Raw genomic sequence first — 12,890 nt, 5'->3', positions numbered from 1 at the left:
TTTTTTTGGCGGAACCAGGGATTGAACTCAGGCCCTTGAGCTTGCCAGGCAAGTGCTTATTCTAATGAGCCATCTCCCCGGCCCCTGTATTTTACTCTGAATTGAGATAAAAAGATGCTGCAAGTTTTGTGTGGGAGGTGTGATGTAATCCTGTTTGCACAAGATAACTCAGTGTAGGGGAGAATGGACTGGCAGAGTATGCCAAAGGTGGAAAATAGGAAACGTATTTGGGCACTATCCCAAAAATTATCATGAGGACATAATATAGTAGGAGAATTCAAATGAAATCCATTTTAATGAGATCATTTTCTTTTGTGAAGTTGTGCTTTCTTTTATGATATTGTTAGAGTAAGTTTTTCAACATTTATGGATGGGTTTGCTTAGGCTAAAATAATAATAATAATAAAATAACCCCCCTCAACACCTGCTGGCTTAAACCCCAGAAATTTCTTTTAGCAGTTTGGAGGCTAGAATTTCAAGTTCAATCATTTTTTTTTTTTTTTTTTTTTTAATCTTTCTCCTTTTCTTGTAGATGGCCACTTTCATTGTATCTTCCAAAAGCATTTCCTGTGTGGTAGCACATCTTTGATGTGTGTGTGTGTGTGTGTGTGTGTGTGTGTGTGCCCTCGTCTCCTCTCCATGTTAAGGGCACCAGCCAGATTGCATTAGAGCATCCCCAACAGCCTTACTTTAGCTTACTCACTGATTTTTAAGAACCCTATTTCCAAATACAGTCCCATTTAGGGAACTCAAGGGATGAATTTGGAGCAGACACATTTCTATCTTCAGCATTCCACACTTGCTCTTAGCCAAAAGGCTGAGAAGTGATTCAGCCTCCGATATTCTGTGTTCTGAAGTTGTGCCACTGTTTCACACAATTATCGCTTAAAGACTCATTTGACTTTATGGTGCGATTTTTGTTATATTTTCATCACTATTTATTCTATTACACATGCCTTTCTTTTTCTAAAACTCATTTAGAGAGATGTTGGAGCTTCTGGATTTATTTATAGAAAACCAGAAACTATAGAGATTAGAGAGCCTGAACACAGGCATGAAGCAATCTAGAATGTCAACCACTACTCCAGCAGAGAGGGTTTCTCTCTTCTGACAAAGGTGGCCTATCTTCCTTGGATGCTTGCCACAGCCTCTGTACACGGAGGTCTCTAGAGTGTAAAGAGCACCTCACAAACCCAGAGGTCCAAAAGCTATGTGAGCAAGGCAGTGATTTGGGGCAGACACAGGGACACAAAAACTGGGAGTGGCTGAAGTGAATGCGACCTTCATGGACACTACTGGAGACCAAGAATGCCCAGTAGGAAATACTGGCGTAATACTCAGTATTCATGCACGAGAGGTGAATAATACACAATAAAAAATACATAAAAAAGAAGTGAATATAGAAACAAAATAGGACTTAGTAGTGACTCAATATCCCTTCTCCGTTTCTGATAAATCCCAAAATTGCACACCTGAGAAAGAAATTACTCAGTCAAAAATGTAGAGGAATGTATCTGTACTGCTATGTCTTTATTAACTTTTAGGAGTTCAAGGTGTTTTTTTATTATTATAGTGAATGGTCTACAGGGTGTTCAGGGGCTCACTACTAGATCGGACTTGTAGTGATCTGCCTGTTCCCAGGCTCCTAAGAGCTGGGATTACAGATGCGCGCCAGTCTCAATTGCTGTCTCAGCATGCCCAGAGGTCGGGGCTGACACGGCAGGCCTGGGGATCGATCCCCCGGCCCCTGTGCCTTCTTCCAGGTGCTTTAATCTGCTGAGCTATTTGTCTGGTCTAGTTTAAGTTTTTAAACTTCTTTTTTTTTTTTTTTTTTTGGCATAACTGGGGATTGAACTCATTCCCTTGCGCTTGCCAGGTAAACACTTATTCTACTGAACTATCTCCTCAGGCCCCTAAACTTCTTTTTCTATTTTTCTTTTTTAGGTTTCTTCTCTTCTTTCTCTTTTAACTTTTTTCTTCTTTTTTATTTCTTGTTACTTTTATCAAATTTGTAATTTTTTCTTTAGTCCCGAGTAGGATCATTTCATTCATTTTTTTCCTCCTTCTCATGTTACTTTCCTTTATTTTTCAAGCTTAACTTTCTGTTTTACCATTTCCCATGAAATGAATTGTTATAGGTATTACTGTTAAACTTAATTAAACTTTAGATATTTAGTTGAATTTATCAGATTTCTCCAGAATTTTTTCTGTCGTCAATAATGTCATAGATGTTGCATTTAGTAGAAATTTACTGTACATCATTATTTAATTTGTTTTTATATCTGTTTTAGTACTGAAGACAATGTTTTCTATTGCAAAAGGTGGTAGAATAGCTTTCATTGCTTTTGTGGTTTGTCAAAATCCATTTTGTCCTTGAATCTATTGTTGCTAAATTTGTTGTTATTGCCCTGGTAGCATATGCGTTGCCTCTAATTGGTTTTTACTGAATGCTATTATCCGGTTTGTCCCTGTGCATCAGAAAAGCAGTTCCTTTCTGGAAAATTTAGTGTTAGGCCAGTGACACTCTACTCCTCTCCTTGCAAGTTAATGCAGACAGCCGATTCTCAGGATAAGGGTGAAAGCCTGTGATCAGCCAGGCCCAGGGCACACCACTGCAAAGCAGACACCGGCAAGACACCCTTCCTAGAAACAATGAACGATTTTCCAGTCTAATTAATGCACACCCCTCAGCATGGTCACACACACACACACACACACACACACACACACACACACACACACACATCATGAGAAAACAACTTTTAAAATCTCTCAACTCCCAAAAAGACCAACCATGGAACATCAGTGAGGAGAAAATCAAAAGCCCAGCAGCTAAATTATTCAAAATGATGACAGAAGAGACAAAAAACAAATTAGGGGCTTGGCAGGATCAAATGATTCAAGTAAGCAGATATTCATCAATAAGCCTACAGCAGACACCAATAAAAAGCTAGCCGAGCCAAGCAAAATGATGAATGACCAATTTAAGAAAGAACTATGGTCTATGAGAAGGTTCCATTAGATACCCAGTGTGCCACACCAGCTGGCCCCCAGGGCGTGCTGAGAGGGAGACTGAGACTGGGCCTGGTGGTGCACGCCTGCAATCCTAGTGTGTGGGAGGCTGAAAACAGGAGGATGTTTTCATGGAAGCAAAAATTTCCACTTCAAGTTTGAGCCAGACAAGTGCCTCTGCGTGAGAGCACGTCAGAATCAGAAGACAGGGCTGATGCAGAGAACCATGCGCTCAGTGATACATTAAAAGCAGCAGAGGAACGTAGAAGCTCATTCCAGCAACCCCAGACGACACAAAGACTAATTGTAAATTAACCGGAATTAGCAAAAGTGAGAATGTATCATAAGTGGCATAAAGAAAGAGCAAAAACTTTCCCAGTATGAAGAAAAACTTGACAAACAAGTGGTCATGCATAAAGCAAATAGCCACGATTATACAAAGGAATTTTTCCTGGCACACACAGTCGCAGTTCTAGAAGCTCAGTGCAATTGCAGAATCTTAAGCACTGTGAGAGAAAACCTAACAGATCACTTACAAGTGTACACCCAGGCAAATTACAACAGATTTCTCAACACAAACCTTAAGGGAGCGGAAACCTCTTTGGAAAGTGTAAGCCATAAAAGAAAACAACTTCCCTTCCAGACTAATACATCCCGTGTAACTTTCTGTCAGTGTTGATGGAGAAGTAAGGCCTTTTCACCCCAGTGAGAACCTTAAGAATCCAAAATCTTCTGAACAATTCCTAGAAAGGGAATTTGAATCCAATAATCCCAAAAAGTCTAGTGGAATGAATATATCACACAGGGTGATCAGTTAAGCAGAAGGAGAAAAAAGAATTAGCAGTTAAAAAATAAAGCAACCCCAAGGATAAGTCCGAACCATTCAGGAATTTTTTGGGGGGTGCTAGTGATTGAACTCAGGACCCTGCACTTGCCAGGCAGGTGCTTATCCTACTGAGCTATCTGCCTGGCCCCTCAGTAAAATTTTTGATGTAAATGATCTTAATTCTCCAAAAGATACAGATTGGATTAAGAAATCTAATGGTATACTGTACTCATTTAATAAAAAAATAAATTTGTAGAACAAATGCCAAAAGATGGAAAACTAATTGCATACAGGAGGAGCCAAAAGAGCAAACAGGAGAAGCTATTCTATTTTCTGAAAAAGTAGACTTCAAGTCAAGACTAACGAGGACAAGCAGCGAAGGTCATGTGTGTTAGCTCAGAGGACAAGACAGCACAAACATGTGCAAAGATATATAGGCCTAGATATCAGTTATATCACCTGTGTACTGTCTTCACAAAACAAACACTACTAGAAAATAATCAGATAATCACCCACAAAGCTATAGTGGAGGAACTCAATAATTGACTATCATGAAGATTAAGTAGAGAAAAACTTAAAAATAAATACAGTGGGTGAATGGCACATCTAAACAAACTCAATAGATATCTATACAATATGTGTTTGACTAACAAAAAATAAGAATGAACATTCTTATCAACAAACAGAACACAGAACTTCCTCCACCAGGCCAACTATTACCCCATAAAACATACTTAAGAAGCTAAAAATGTTGATCCGCAGGTCTGTTTTTTGCCAGTACCATGCTGATTTTTTTTTAAAAGTAGCTTTGCAGTATAATTTCAAGTCAGAAGCTGTGGTGCTCCCTGCCTTTCCTTTGCTGCTCAGGGTTGGTTTTGGTCCTGTGGGGCTCTTCTAGTTTCAGATTTGAGGAATGTTTTCTCTAGACCTATGCCATATACTAATGGCATTTTAATCAGGATTGCGTTAAATCTGTACCACAATTTTGAGACTATGTCCGTTTTCACAGTATGAGTTCTTTCTACACTTGATCTTAGTCCAAAGGCCGAGATGCAACTGTATTGGTTCTTTCTATCTATAAGCAAGGAATAGCTTTTCATTTTCTGAAAGCTTTTGTCTCTTTTTTTTCAAAGCACTCTAATTTTCACTTACAGATCTTTTACTTTCTTTGTTATATTTAAGACCAAATTCATAAGTGAAATAAATCAGACCCACATGTGTAAACATTGTATTTTCTCCCTAGTGCACGAACCTAAAAGAGTAAATAAAATCTAAAAGGTACAGTAAATACAATGGAAGGAAGAGAAAGTGTTCAGAGGGAAGAAGCAACTGGGACGAGGAAACAGAAAAAAGAAAAAAGGCAGAAAAATAAATACAGAGTAGCTTAGATAATTGTACTGCTGATTTCTACAGGTCTATTGAAAGGAGACGTTAATGCTTAATCTTTTTCTTTTCTGAACAATTCTACCCGCTTATATCTGGTAATTTGAAGATACTGTTCTGTGTAACAACTATTGTTCAATTCCTATCATTTTGTTTTGTGAAATTCTGTACCATTTCTGTATATTTTTACTATTTTTATTCTCTTTAAAAATAAAAACAAGGAAAATCATCTCATGAATATTAAGAGATCATAGTGTAATAAATTAATAAAAAAGAAACCACAGAAATTGTGGAAACACAAGGAAATTAACCTTATACTCTTGAACAATCAATGAATCATGGAATAAATCAAGGAAGAAATCAGATCTTTTCCAAAATGAAATGTTAATCCTAGTAGAACACATGAAAACTTGTGAGATATAATGTAGAAATCATCAAGGAGACATTGTAGCTATGAATACCAAATCCACAAAAATGTAGCGAGCCAAATCAGTGAAGCAATGTCATTCCTGCGCATCCCAGAAGGAAAGAAGCATGCAAAGGCTAGGCTAGTGTAAGAAGGAAATTATGAAGATCAAATAGCAATGAATACAATAGAGACAAAAAGCCTGAAAAGAAATAGTTAATCAAAGATCTGGTTTAAAAAGAGTAGATAAACTTTATCCAATGCTATCAAATAAAAGGGAAATTAAAGCACACATTATCAATGCAATTTGAAATGAGAAAATGTAAAATCTCAATGGACACAACTAAAATCCAGAAAATTATTAGTAACTATTTTGAAAACCTGTCCTCCAATGAAATGCAGTGAAGAAGAAATAGATAGATTTCTAAATAGGTATGGTGTAGCAAAACTGAAAGAAAAGAAGCTAAATAGTCCAACAACATGAAATGCAAATGAGATGGTATCAATGTACCCATTAACTAGAAAAGGCCAGAGGCCAGACAGCCCTGAATTCAGTAAGAACCTGAGGGAGGGTCGAATTCAAATAGCCTCATGTTCTTTAATTACATTTTAAAGGAAGGAATACTGCCCAAATAATCCATCCCTGGAGGGCTAGTAATCTCTATTCCAATGTCAAACCGGAAATGAACTGAGAAAATAAAACTCACCCAATCTGTTAAATGAACATAGATTCAAAAACGCTCAGCATAATTTGGCAAATAGAATGCAATAATTCATTAAAAAATTAAACACCATGAGCAAGTAGGCGTCATCCAGGGAATGGGTATTCAACCTGAACAAATCCATAAATGTAATGCATCACTTTAATAGAAGAACAAAAATTATATGATCATCTCAGTAGATGCAGAAAAGCACTTTGACTAAATGTAATGTCCATTCATGACAAAAATTTTGAGGAAAATAGGTATAGAAATAACTTAATCTGATTAAAAGCATTTATTACTAACCCATGGCCATAATTTCATATGGAGAAAAGCTGAAACTGTTCCTTAGAAATTGGGGACAACAGAAGATGTTTAGCATTGGCTCACCTGTTCAATGTTGTACTTGAAATAGTAAGCAGCAGAATCATGCAGAAGTAAGAGCAAACGAGATACATAGAGGAAAGGAAGAATTCAAGTCATCATTGTTTGCAGAGATGCGACACTTCAAATATAAGACCCCAAAATTCTATCAGATGACTCTTAGAATTAATAACCAATTTGTATAATTGGTTATTATAGGATAAAAATCAATACAAAAAATTCCACAGTGCTTGCATTCACCAATAATGAAGTGAGAAAGACATTACGAAATCAACAATATCAATTACAGCAGCTCCAATAAGAAATAAATACTTAAGAAATAACCTAACAAAAAAGTGAAGGATTGTAACAAAAAATAAGCTATTCTGATAAAAGAAGTTGAAGAGGACTCCAGGAAATTGAAAGACATCCTCTATTTTTAGATAGGAAGAAGCAGGACTATCAAAATGGTCACAATACTAAAAGTGACACATAGACATAATGCAATCCCAAATAAAAATAGTAGCAACATATCTTACAGAGGTGTAAGATTTTGAAGCTCAGAACAGCAAAAGTGATTTTGGGCAAAAAGGGCTAAGTAGGAGGCATCCCAACTCCAAGTTATGCTACAGAAGTTGGGTGACATTGGCCCAAGCTTTAGCATGTGGATCAGTGGGACAGAAGAGAGGGCACAGAACCAATTCTAGCTATGTTTAGTCATCTCATCCTGGACAAAGGGAAAAACCCATACAATGGAGAACATACAGCCTCTTTAACAGGTGGAGCTGAGAAAACTGGCAATACAGATGCAGAAGACTGAATTTAACTCATCTCTCACCAATAAATAAATGAAAATCAAAATGGAACAAATAACTGAATATTAAAACAAAAACACTTCACTCTCTGGAAGGTTAAGTAGACGAAACCCTAAAGAATAGGCATATTCAAGATCTTTATGAATAGATCCTCAATGGCATAAGAAATAACACAGGAATCAAACATATATGTACAATGTTCTGCACACAAAGGAAACAGTCCAGAGCGAAGAGACAACAAACAGAATGGGTAAAATGTTGTCAGTTAATTCTGGGCAGAAGATTACTATCTAGAAGCCCTCCCAAATGAAACAAGCAATGGAATACATTGACACTTCTTCAAAGAAAACTTTAAACCATTGGGGAAAAATATCTGCAACATCTTTGGTTATCAGAGTAACACAAATTGAAACAACATTGTGATTCTATTTTACCCCAGAAAGATTGTCAGTCATCAAGAAATGAAATGATAGCAACTGTTGGCTAGGAGATAGGAATAAGGGACACTTGCATTTTTATTAGAAAAGTAAGCCAGAACAACCATTTTAGAAATCATTATGGGGATTCCTCACAAGTCTAAAAATATAGATGCTATTCAGTCCTGCTATTCCTCTTGTCAGTATTTTTCCTGCAAGTACTAAGGATATCAGATTGCAGTAATACACGCATGTCTGTCTAGATAGCGGCACGATGCACAAGTCCTAAGTCCTAGTGCCAAGGGTATCACTCTAGGACCTGGCGCTTGCCTGGCAAGTGTGAGGTCCTGCGTGCGCTTCCCTCTTCAAAAAAAATCTCCAAACAAAAACCATCAACAAGTTGATCCATAAATGAGAGGATTAAAAATGTGGTGTTTATACATAGTGGAGTTCTGCTCTGACACAAAGAAGGATAAGCTAGAGCCATTGCAGGAAAATGGATGCGTGCTGAGAAAACAATGTCACAAAATAGATCATATAAATAAACTTAAGTATCATAGTCTTTCTCTTATGTAAGAAGCACAAAGTATAAGCAATTTAAAAAACAAAACAAAAGACGTGTAGTACCAAACAGAGACTCAACTTTTGCAAATAGGAAGGGGCTGGATAAAGAGAGAGGAAAGGAGGAGCAGTGGGAGAGGAAGCAGAGCATGGGGGTGGGTTACGCACGTGTGCCGCCTCCTCATGAGGGGTGCAGGCACTGCGTGTGGCCAACACGGGCAAGCGAATCTGTAAAGATATAAGAGCAATTTTTCTTTTAAAAATATTTATTTATGTGTTTGGTACAGGGGCCTAGCTAAGCAGCTCAGAATCCTAGTGATCGTCCTGTTTCAGCCTCCCCAGAGCTGGGATTATAGGAGTGCGCCACCACGCCCGGTTCCTGTGACCTGCTCTATGCGCCTGGGATTAGGGGGTAGGCTCAGCGTGTGGTACTGGGATCGAACCCAGGTCCTTGCACTTGCAGGTGGGCCCTTAGACTGCCGAGCTATATCCGCCACACAAAAAAGTAATTTTTGTAAATTCCCAGTGACGCTATGAAATTGAGAATCTGATTTAGGCTGATGTCGGAGTGCTCAAGAAGCAATTTGGCCTAGTCTCGCCTCTAACGTTACTGTGCTGGGAATTAAACCGCGGGTGCTGGCTCTTTTGGAGACCTTTAGGAATCAAACAATGACCTTTTTTCTCTTTATTAAGGCTTGTCCGAGTTTGTACTAGTATCATGCTTTTGTTGCTGTTCTCCTAATTTTTTATTTTTTATGTGCATGCATTGTCTTCTTGCAGAATGTATCAAAATTCTGTTCCGTCAAAGAGAAAATGTTCTCTGTCTGTATGGATTTTCATTGTTTGGTGAGCTAGGTTTATCTACTGCGCTAACGAGTTAATGTCTTCTGAGAAAGGGCTGCAGCAGTATTTTGGGTAGGATGGGCAAGTGTGAGCTAATGTTGCTAAACAAGAATACATTCATCTTATGGTTATCTATTTATTTCTACCTCTGTTGTTGCTGATTCAGGGTCTCACTACACAGTTCAGACTCCTAGGGATCCTCCTATCTCAGGATCCTCAGCTCTGGGATTACAGGTGTGTGCCTCCACGCCCGGTTTCGGGGGCTGGCATGGCGTGTGGTACTGGAAGTGGAATCCAGTCCTTGTGCTTGCTTAGACTGCCCAGCTCTCTCCCCAGACCAAGAATAAATTCATTTTAATTATATTTTTGTGGTACTAGGGATTGAAACCAGGGCCTATGGCATGCTAGGCAAGCATTCTATTACTGAGATAAACCCCCAGCTCCACTTTAATTACTTTTAATATGAATATAGTAGATAATATAAATTGAAATAAAACTAGAAAATAAATTTGATATTTTATAAAATATAACTACATAATGATATTAATTTTTTTCAAAGTATAAACATTTTCTTAAGTAGCAAATATAATCAATGAATATATATTATGCAGGAAGAATATAAGATTTATGTTCTACCCTTAGGTATGAACAGAAAACTTCTTTTTTTTTTGGATTTTTTTTTTAGGGAAGGGTCTACAGGGTGTTCAGGGTCTCACTCCTAGATCGGACTCGTAGTGATCAGCCTGTTTACAGTCTCCCAAGTGCTGGGATTACAGGCGAGCCACCACGCCCAATCTCAATTGCTATCTCAGCATGCCCTGAGAGCGAGGCCGGCACAGCAGGCCTGGGGATCGAACCCCAGCCCCTGCACCTGCATGCAGGTGCTTTAATCCGCTGAGCTATTTGGCCAGTCCCACAGAAGCTTTTTATATTCATTTAGTAAGTGTGACTCACTGGTAAAAAGAAGGCAAATAAGAATATTTTAATGTTAAATTCTCAGTGCAATTCCACTAGGAGTTGAAAAGGTCATCAGTGATTCGCTGAGTGAAAAACGCTACCGAGCAAGACAGTAACAAGAAACCTGGAAGAGTTCTAGCTTCAGTTAGGCTGCTTAAGTACTCAAAGCTTTCTCTCCTTTTCTTATTACTCATTGTAATCCTTCTCTACCTTTTCACAAATGAATAACTTTAGAAACATATATTGAGGGCTGGCGAGATAGCTCAGCGGACTAAGCACCTGCATCGGCAAGGCTGGGACAGCGGTTCAATTCTCGGTGCTACCTGCGCTTCGGCCCCACCCCCAGGTGCGCCCAGCCCGCCGCCGCGTCCAGACATGGTGGTGCACACCTGTAATCCCAGCACTGGGCCGGCTGAGACAAGAGGACAAGAGGACCACTACAAGTCTGTGCTGCGTAGTGAGACCCTGTACCAAATTACGTATATACATGTATTATATATACGCATTTGAGATAAATAAGCAGTCCTTTATTTTTCTTTCCATCTCAGGGAAATAGTAATTTTTAAGTATGTTAAAGAAGTTAACCAGTGTGTGTGGGCACTTCCTTTTCTGACCTTAGGAGTTAGGTGTAAATGCAGGAGGACAGCCTTTACCACCCCAGCTATTCCCTGATGCAGGGTTTGCACCCGCACGGCTCGCCAGCCACGGGTAAGCCTCGCCCGAGCACCCGCTTTCTACAGCGATAGTGCTGCTAATCTTGCCTGGCAGTGCACGGCACAGAGACCCTCTACTTTAATATCGCTTTTATTATAAATCCATTTTAAAATATTTTAAAATACGAGTTGCATGTATGATGTAGTCAAAACTCAGAGAAATAAAGAAGACCTGTGGTTGCCAGTGAATGGGGGGAGGAGAAAATGGAATTCTTCAGTGAGTAGAGTTTCCATTTTGCAAAATAGGAAGTTCTGAAAGTGTAGAGCAAAATAACGTGAATGCATTTACTGTTAGTAATTTAGTGTTGTCTTGACTTCATTTTTCTATGGTTAAAATGATATGTTCATCATTCTAGTTGTTATTCATTAATTAATTGCCTAAAGGACGAGTGCTTAAAGGCCACACCAAGTGCACGGAGGAGTGGAAGGTGAGGATGCAGCTATCCTGTGTCTGAAGTGACTGCGACACTTTATCGTAGTACAACGTGTGCAAACCTGCTCAGCAAGGCAGCTGGGACAATCCGGTGTCTGGAGACTCCTCAGGCCGAGCTGGTGATGCCGCCCAGCGGTAGAGCGTTTCCCAGGATGCATAAGGCCCTGAGGCTGGGGCCTAGCACTGCGCGCTCTAACAATCAGGAAACTCAATTCTCCAACTCGTCTCTAGCTTTCTGTGCAATTCATTGGTATAGCGCCCCTTTTCCATATACTAAAAACTCTAAGAGAACTAGTGCCTTACAATTTTCTTATGTTTTACCAAAGAGAAAATAAAATCATTTAAGTGCCTGTTTGCACTCGGTTGGATATTCATATGTCCTGCGCTACCGCTTTAGGAGCGAGCAGCGCGGAGGAGACAAGGAGTGCCGTGGTGGGTGCCGAAGCTGACTTCATTGTTCATAGAAATAAAGCACACCAAATTCCTGTGCATGGAATTATTCTCCAATTATCTCATTTTGCTTTTCTGAAGAGTGCATTATATAAGCAGATGTTAACGTGAAATATAAATCAGGGAACTTTTAAAAGATCGTTGAATACCGGGAGTGGACATGAGAGCTGTCACTCTATCCACAGATTTACTACGCTGCTTAGAATCCAGAGGAAAGGATGGGTGTCCTGGGGTTGGCTGAAAGTAGATGAAGGGCACAATGAAACGATGACCTCAAGGCAAGCAGAGAAAAGGCCCTGAGTGCGGGACGTGGAGAGGCTGTTCATAGAGCCCCCAGTCATTGCTTCCACGAGTGTGCAGGATCTGAAGGCTTCAAGTGGTGGTCAGAAAATATGCAGTGCTTGCCGTCTTACCACTTGCCGCTGGTGGAAATCCGAAAGCCAGGAGAGAGAGCTTTGTACGAAGCACTTGGAGACTGCAGAGTCTGCTGAAATTCAGGGCACACATCGTGGCTTTTAGCTACTTAGTCCCTCAAAGCCTCGTGCACTCATAGGCAGGCTTTTCAGAGGCGGCTGGGTCTCGGGTGTGTTATGCTGAGATCAAGGGTAGGATACTAGGATGAAGGGTCTGAGCACTACCCCCCCCCCCCGAGGCGTGGGTAGCCTGGATAAGACGTGAGGGCCTGGAAGAGGGCCCTCACTTGTCACTTGCTGCTGGCCGCTTGGGTGCTTTCACTGCCTTCTGCCTGCTGCCAGCTGTGCCTGCTCTTCGATGCCCTTCTGCCACATCACCCTGCTTGGAGCCTGCCATTGCGGACTGAAACCTCTACAAACTGTGGGCCAGAATAAGCCTTCCCCCCTCTAACTTTGGGTGTCAGGCATTCTGTCGCAGCAACGAGAAAAGATAGATAAAACAGCACATAATTAATCTTTCTCTCCTAAGTATTACTCTGGAGCAACGCAAAGGCTGAAACAAAGTCAGGCCAAGATACAAGAAATACTAATAAGACAT

The 12,890-nt window shown here is 39.9% G+C and overlaps 1 pseudogene; it reads right to left on the bottom strand.

Annotated features, from left to right (window-relative positions):
- Positions 1 to 12,689, bottom strand: part of LOC111818242 — a 59,998-nt pseudogene extending 47,309 nt beyond the window's left edge.
- Between the last annotated feature and the right edge of the window lie 201 nt (positions 12,690 to 12,890).

The sequence above is a fragment of the Octodon degus genome, unplaced genomic scaffold (genome assembly GCF_000260255.1).
Source record: "Octodon degus isolate 3935 unplaced genomic scaffold, OctDeg1.0 scaffold00084, whole genome shotgun sequence".
In the NCBI taxonomy this organism is placed as follows: Eukaryota; Metazoa; Chordata; class Mammalia; order Rodentia; family Octodontidae; genus Octodon; species Octodon degus.
The sequence above is the reverse complement of the archived record's forward strand: the minus strand, read 5'-3'. Positions and strand labels throughout refer to the sequence as shown.